Genomic DNA, 7,976 nt, shown 5'->3' on the forward strand with positions numbered 1-7,976 from the left:
ACCCATTTAATAGCTCATAGATTCAATAAAGTGAGAATTTACTTTCAACCTTAGAATCAACATTAGTATGTGAGAATAACACTGTTATCATGTGTTCGCATGAGAATGGACTTTCAATCAACACAATAGGATCATCATGGTCATGTACATTTCATGCATAATAATGTGTAAAGGTGCATATGAGAACTATACTTTCAATTAACACCATTGATACATCATAATCATGTTTATGGATGGAGTGTGTGTGTGTATAATTGTCCTTGCATTGACACAACAACAAAATTATCATCATAGACACTTCTCTCTCAAAGTCTTCATAAGTATGTACATATTATCACAATCATGCATCATTCGCATATATTGCATTCAAGGATCATAGACCATGTAAATCAACACATCTAACATTTATCATAATAGACATGCATATAATTATAACTCAAATAGTTCATTCATTTGCATTTATAAGCTCATATACTCACATTGTAGGTTATGTGGGTAAAGTCCTTCCACAATAGTACCATATACAATTCAACATACACAATGGTTTCCTTCCTAAATCCTCAATATTCATAGTTCATTCCTTTTATCCTTTACCTTTACAGCCCTTGGAGTCATATTCATATTATGAGAATTACTCTCAAGCAATACCTCACATGGTCATCATGTAAACCTAACTCTCAAGGTAGACTAACCACATGCTTCATTCTTATTCAATTATAGCCCTATGGCATCAAGTAAACTAAATCTCAATACTACTTCAACCATGATTCATCATGTAAGATCTAATCAAGTTCATTCATGTCTACAAGATTCACTCATAAGAAATTCATGATTAGGTGATCTAATCTAAGGTAATTCATCAATTTTAGAAGGTCATATCTAAACCCTCAATTTGCCTCTTTCATGACATAACCCTATGCTACATCAATTTCACCCTAGAATCTTATGTTAATCAAGAATACATGTAGATTTACACTAATATCAAGTAATTAAATCATAATCAACCCACATTAAATCAATTGAATCAACTTTCAATAACATTCATAATGTAGAGGAGAGCCACAACTAGGATTGGGGAAAACTCATGGATTCTTTTGGAATTCAAGTTAAACTCATCTAAAATCAGTAGTATCATCAATAACAAACATGATTCAATCTTTAAGAACAACTTTGAAAGGAATCCATGGGGTTTAGTTGAAACCCTAGCTANCTACGTGTGTATAATTTACTAACCCTTACCTTTACCTCATATTAGACATCATAATCGATGTTTGGCTTAGTTATTACTTCGCACCAATCGACACTAGCCTATTAGATAGTATCACACTAAATCTATGTTGATAATTCTTTTCTTGTTAATTACCTCCTTGGTCCGGGAAGTAGTAACAAGGCGAGTTCTAACGTTGGCCACCGTTAAAAAGACTTCTAAACGAAAGAATTATCAATGCATGCAAAATACTAGTCAAGAATTGCTTATTTACTATTCATACTTTGTTACTTGATCATGGTTCCCACAACCCTAGTTGTGGATTTAGTTACTCATATTGGCAAGCACACAATTCATAATTGTAGATGAAGAAATCATGAACCTACGTAAAGAGAATAATAAACCCAGAGAATTAACTTGAATTGCAAAGCCAAAATCTTCAAAACGAACTTGGGAAATCAATAATTGCTAGGGTTGCAAATTAATCTCCAAAGTTACAAAGCAAAAATAGAATAATAGTGTCTAACCCCCAAAAACGAGATTTACATGTCCTATTTATAGAAAACAAAACCTAAATAAAACAGGAAACAAATTAAGGAAAGTTTTGTTCAGGTACGCGTCTTCGATCCGCGAGACTGACTTACGGACTGTCGATGGATCTACGGTCCATAAGTCCCTTCCGTCACTCGAGACTTAGAAAATATTTCAGCATCCAACAATCAGCTTCTCTGAAGCAAACGACGGACCAACAGCACGGACCGTCGATCGACCTACGGTCCGTCAATCCCTTCCGTAGCTCCATACTTAGAATCTTCAAAAATCAGGTACTGGAACCCTCGCAGTCTCACTCTACGGATCAACAGTACGGTCCGTAGATCAATCTACGGACCGTCAATGGGCACCGTGGTTCCACACTTGGTCAGATTTCCCTGATTTGTCCTTAACACCGTGCCTGCTGATCTACGGTCATCACCTACGGACCGTGAATGGATCTACGGTCCGTAGATGACCTCCGTGGATGCCTTTTTCTGCATTTCCTTCAGCTGTCTCTAAACTTCCACGCCTGAACACCTTTCCTGCAAAACATGATAAAATACATAAAAACACAATATAAAAAGGCCCTAGACACACACAATTTGTAAGTGAAATGTATTAGAAATACCGTAAACTCACGGTATTTCACAACCTCCTAGATATCTCATTTATAAACTCTAGAGGATCTTCCCCTATCTTTGACTCATAGAATTCCAGAATCTTTATTCCGACTGGAGCCATCAATAGGAAATGGTAACTAATTTTCTCCTTAGACACACATTCCCTTATAGGTCCCTTATAGGGACAATAGGATCTTGGAGAGAAACCTCTTTATCCAGTTTGTCTTTCTCATTTCTTTCAACATGAGACCTTGAAGTAGTCGTATCATGAAAACCATAGGGCACACATTAGGAGAAGGATCTAATAAATCTAAACTCTAGGGAACAAATTAGAGAATGAAGAAGTGAAGTTTCCTAACATCAGATAGCCTCATATTCATAAAATGTGGCGCCCTTCAAATTTATGAACAAGACTGTACTAGATGTGGTTTGATACATCTTAAAAACCATCCCAAAAATCTTATGCTCTGTTACCACATTTGTCACGACCCAGGGGTACTCCCTAGAGTGAACACATCGTACTTGACTCCGAAGGGGTCGCATAAAGGCCTCATAGCATAACTTGAACATAAGAGCATAAGAAAATAGTGCAGAATTTTAAATTTTTCTTTATAATCAAAGTTTCTTATAAAATGAAAGAGATTCTATGACACTATGTCTCAAACTATCCATTATACTTGGAAAAACTCTTCAAATACAATCTTAGGGACATAGCCATTACATAAGTCTAAAACATGAAAGTAAAGACATAAAGGACATATGGTTGAGCCCTCAAATACAATGAGGACTAACCAATCTTCTTCTTTTTAATCTCGTATGAACCTAGCCACTAGGATTGATAAGCCATGAAATCTTGGCATATTTGATGCTTGAAAACATAGTATTGATACTAGAATCAAGTGCATTTATGTGGATAGAATGCATTTGGCTGTGTTGTACATGTGAAACAGATAAAAAGTGAAAAAGGAGAGAAATGAAGAAAAAGTTCTGTAAAAGATAAAGTTAATACCATGGGCACTAAGACGGGATGTGGTCCTTGTCACAGCCCGTGGTGCCGATCATGAAGCTGAACCAGTGTGAAGGCCTGAGAGTAGCTGAAAGTGGATTGGACCAAGTGAAGACCATAAACGAGTTCACGGGCCGTGGTCCTCACTACGGACCATGGTGCAAGTCGTGGTGTGGAACAAGTGAAAAGGCTAAATAAAATGCTAAGTGATGGTGGCCAAGTTAAGACCACAGGCACCTTTATGGTCCGTGAAGATCAAGACGGACTGTGGTTGCTTCCGTGGTGCAATTTCCAGTGTGATGGCATTGAAGACCCAACTTTTGGGAAAGCCCAAGTAAAGACCACGGACGCCTTCACAGGTTGTGGTCCCTATGACGGTCTGTGATGCATATTCCAGGGATCATGTTTTGAAGACCAACTTTTGGGAAATTCCAAGGGAAGACCACGGAGGTATTCACGGTCCGTGAACCCCTTGACGGGCCGTAGAAGTGGCCATAGAGTTGCCTGACATTTCAGTACTAGTTCGATTAGGACTCATTTGAAACATTCTATTTTGAATTAATAAGGTCATTTTTTGGGAATTATTCTATCTGATGTTGGTCAAGGAAACACAAGCGAATTTTCTTAGACTTTGATATTTTATTTTTGATTGTAATCTGAGTTTGATGTTTGGATTCTGATTCTCAGATTATCAAAGTGATTATTGATTTGCTTATTCTTCTCTTAAGTACTTCTCAGCATGTTTTGGTTATTTATTGCTAACTGTTTACGGAAAAATATGAGGGGATAAATACCATGACTTGGGTTGTGGGATTCATGACGTAGTTTTAACTGTAATTTCATAAAACGAGTGAAAGGTATTCAGTTGTTACAATCTGTAGTTTTAGCTTTCTTTATCTGTAGAATCTGATGAGTGCATGCATTAGATTGAGCCTGTATCTTGTATTTGTTCGAGAGTAAAATATCAGTTAGGAAAACGTTGAACTAAACTAACAAATAGGAGTTAATGTTTAAGTTCGAGAGAAAAGAACTTTAACCTCAAACCATTGTAAGCGAGGGTCAATGTTAGTAACACTCTAAGGCAGATAAGATGTGAGTGAATGTTGTCTAATTATACTGAGAAGTGTCAGATGAAATTAACTCTCAATGATTTTGTACACATTGAATCTCCTGAAATTCAATTACGGAAGAACACTAAAACTAACATTTTGGTGAACACAATCCTGGTTTCTCTTAATCAACTGAATCAACTCTATAATTAAACAGTCTATTAGTCGTTAATCTAGATTTTAACTACAAGTTTTGGTAATTATAACACCTTAGTCATACCCAATTTACTTTCCGTTGTTCTTTGTTTAGGAGATAATAACGACATTCAAATAAATGCGACAGTGAAACCTTATCTATTAAGAAATTCTCTGTGGGATTGACCTCAACTCTAGTTGAGTTCTATAAATTGACATCGACCATTTACACTTCTTATTTGAATTGTAAGTTTGGACGTATCAAATTTTGGCGCCGCTGCCAGGGAATTTAAATTCAGAAGTGTTTTACTAGCTTTTATTCAATTTGTAGTTATATTTCCTAATTTTACATTTTGTTTTGTGTTTCTGTCTCGTTCAGGTGAGTTCAATTATGGATGCCCAACACTAGAAGTAAAGGAGCCGCATTGCTTCCTTACGTCCCTAAATTTTGGAGAAATATTTGAAAGATTGTTAATGCACAAGAAATGGAGGCTCAGAGGCAAAAACTGGGCTTAGAAACTAAAGCTACTGCTGCCAGAGGTGTCCAGCAAAATGCTGGAATCAACCAGCCTAGGGCAGTAGATAATAATAGAATAGTGGAAGGATTAATACCTCCCTAGCGCCAACCAATAGCCCCAAGGGGTAGAGCTCAGCATCCAGCTCACGTGATGTATGAAAAAGATGATGCTAACTTAGATGGAGTTGGAGCCACTGGAGCTATAGTGTTACCTGCACTACCTCCAGGTGTAAATTTCACAATCACCAGCACTATGATTCAATTGTTGAACATGAAAGGTATGTTTAGGGGTGCAGTAGGTGATGATACAAATCCGCATCTGATGAACTTTGGGGCAATCTGTAAGTCACAAAAGAATCCTGGAGTTAACCAAACAGCGATGAGGTTGAGGCTGTTTCCATTGTCTCTTACTGGAGAGGTGACTAACTTGTTGAATGAGATGCCAAACGACTCCATCCAAACTTGGACTGAGCTGAAGGAAGCTTTCCCATAATGATTCTTCCCTGAATCAAAAGAGCTGCAGATAAAGGACGAGATAAGTACACACAAGCAACTACCAGGAGAAGAAATGCATGACACTTGGTGGAAATTCAGCCAAAAGTTGAAGAAATGTCCTAACCATGATCTTACTGAGAGGCATCTGAAACATGTTTTCTATAGATCTTTAAACTATGTCACTAAAGTTATTGTTGATGCAGTTTGTGGAAGATCATTCATGAGGAAGTCATTCTCAAAGAGCATGCAGTTGTAGGATGAGGTATCAAAGAATAACATGGCTTGGTACAGTAGAGATGCAGAGGTAGGAGAGCTTGGGTACACATTTCAGCTTTTAGCTTAACAGAGGAAGAGAGAAGAAGAAAGAGACCAAGACATGGCACATATGAGGACACATATAAATCTGCTCACAAAGCATATTGTTGCCAAGTCTGAATAGGTAAATGCTACGGGACAGCAAAACAAGTATGAGGATCAGGACATCGACCTACATGAGGAAGCTAACTATTTGGGTAACGAAAGAGGTTTCCGTAAATATAATTCTGGAAATCAGGGTTACAACTCTGGAAACGCAGGTCAGAATTATGTTAGGGATGGTCAATAAGATAGGCCAGCAAATAGAGAACAGGGAAACTGGCAAACTAGAGATGGGTACAGGAATGATCGCAGTGGTGTTTAGAGACCAGGCAAGTGGTAGTTCCAGCAGGTCTAAGCTAGAAGACATGATGGCCAAGGTACTCTAGAAAGTTTAATCAACTGATGCAGGGGTAAAAGAGACGAGAGGTGATTTCTCGAGCATGAGCTAACTGGTGGACTCTCACACTACCTCCATTCAACAGATTGAGTAGCAGTTGGGGCAATATTTAGCCTCATTAAACCAAAGGAAGAATGGGTCACTACCAAGTGATACCATCTAAAATCCTAAGAAAGACGGGCACTGCATGGTCATCCATCACCACCAGAAGTGGTAAAGTTCTTACTGACCTTATATCTGCAGGTACTAAACGTGAACAGATGTTGGAACAAGTTGGCAGACAAGAGGATGAAGCTGAACAGATGTTGGAACAAGCTGGCAGAGAAGAGGATGAAGCAGCCACATGATATGAATGTAGTATCTACAATAGAGGTGGTTAACAAAGTAGGAATGAGAGTACCCATCAAAGAGAGGATGGATGTTAAAACCTTAGTTGCAGTGCTGATGAACTTTGATGCTGATTTCCAGTCTAACTATATAGAGACTGTTAATGCCTTGTAGGGTATGGGAGCACACTCTTATGCTCCAAAGAAATTATACATGGACTTGAAAAACAGGACAATTCCTCCAGCAAAACCATCTATTGAAGAGCCACCGATGGTGGAACTGAAACAGCTACCCAATCACCTAAGGTATGTATTTTTGGGAGCTAACAACACTTTACCTGCAATTTTGGCTGCATATTTGAATGAGGAGCATGTCCAAGCCGTAATAAAAGTGTTGATAAGGTACAAAAGGGCTATAGGGTGGACCGTTGCTGATATCATCTGGATACCTCAAGGCATATGCACCTATAAGATTCAACTCAAGGAAGATTGCAGCCCAAGCAATGAACACCAGCGGAGGTTAATCCCACCTATGCAAGAGGTGGTCAAAAAGGAGATCATCAAGTGGTTAGATGATGGGGTTGTCTATCCCATTTCTGATAGTCACTGGGTCAGTCTAGTGCAATGTGTGCCCAAAAAGGGCGGTATGACTGTGGTGGCAAAAGCCAAGAATGAGTCAGTCCCATAGAGACTAGTCATTGGATGGCGAATGTGCATGGACTACAGGAAGATGAACAAGTGGACTTTGAAAGATCAGTTCCCAATGCCTTTCATGGACCAAATGCTGGACAGGTTAGCTGGTAAAGGGTGGTACTATTTCTTAGATGGATACTCTTGCTACAACCATATATCAATTGCTCCTGAAGATCAGGAAAAGACTACCTTCACATGTCTTTATGGCACCTTTGTGTTTAAACGTATGTCATTTGGACTATGTAATGCACCAACATCATTCCAAAGGTGTATGATGTCCATTTTCTTGGACATGGTAGAGGAAACTCTGGAGGTATTTATGGATGATTTTTCAGTGGTAGGTGGTACCTTTGATGATTATTTATTTAATCTTAAGAGGGCCCTACAGATATGCGAGGAGGCCAACGTAGTGCTGAATAAGGAAAAATGCCATTTCATGGTCAAAGAAGGCATAGTCCTTGGGCCCAAGGTATCACAAAAGGGGATAGAGTTCGACAAGGCTAAGATTGAGGTGATTGAAAAGTTACCTCCGCCAATACCACCAGTTAACCGACCCAACCGGCTCGTAACCCATATCGAA

This window comes from Solanum stenotomum, chromosome 3 (assembly GCF_019186545.1).
Source record: "Solanum stenotomum isolate F172 chromosome 3, ASM1918654v1, whole genome shotgun sequence".
Classification (NCBI taxonomy): Eukaryota; Viridiplantae; Streptophyta; class Magnoliopsida; order Solanales; family Solanaceae; genus Solanum; species Solanum stenotomum.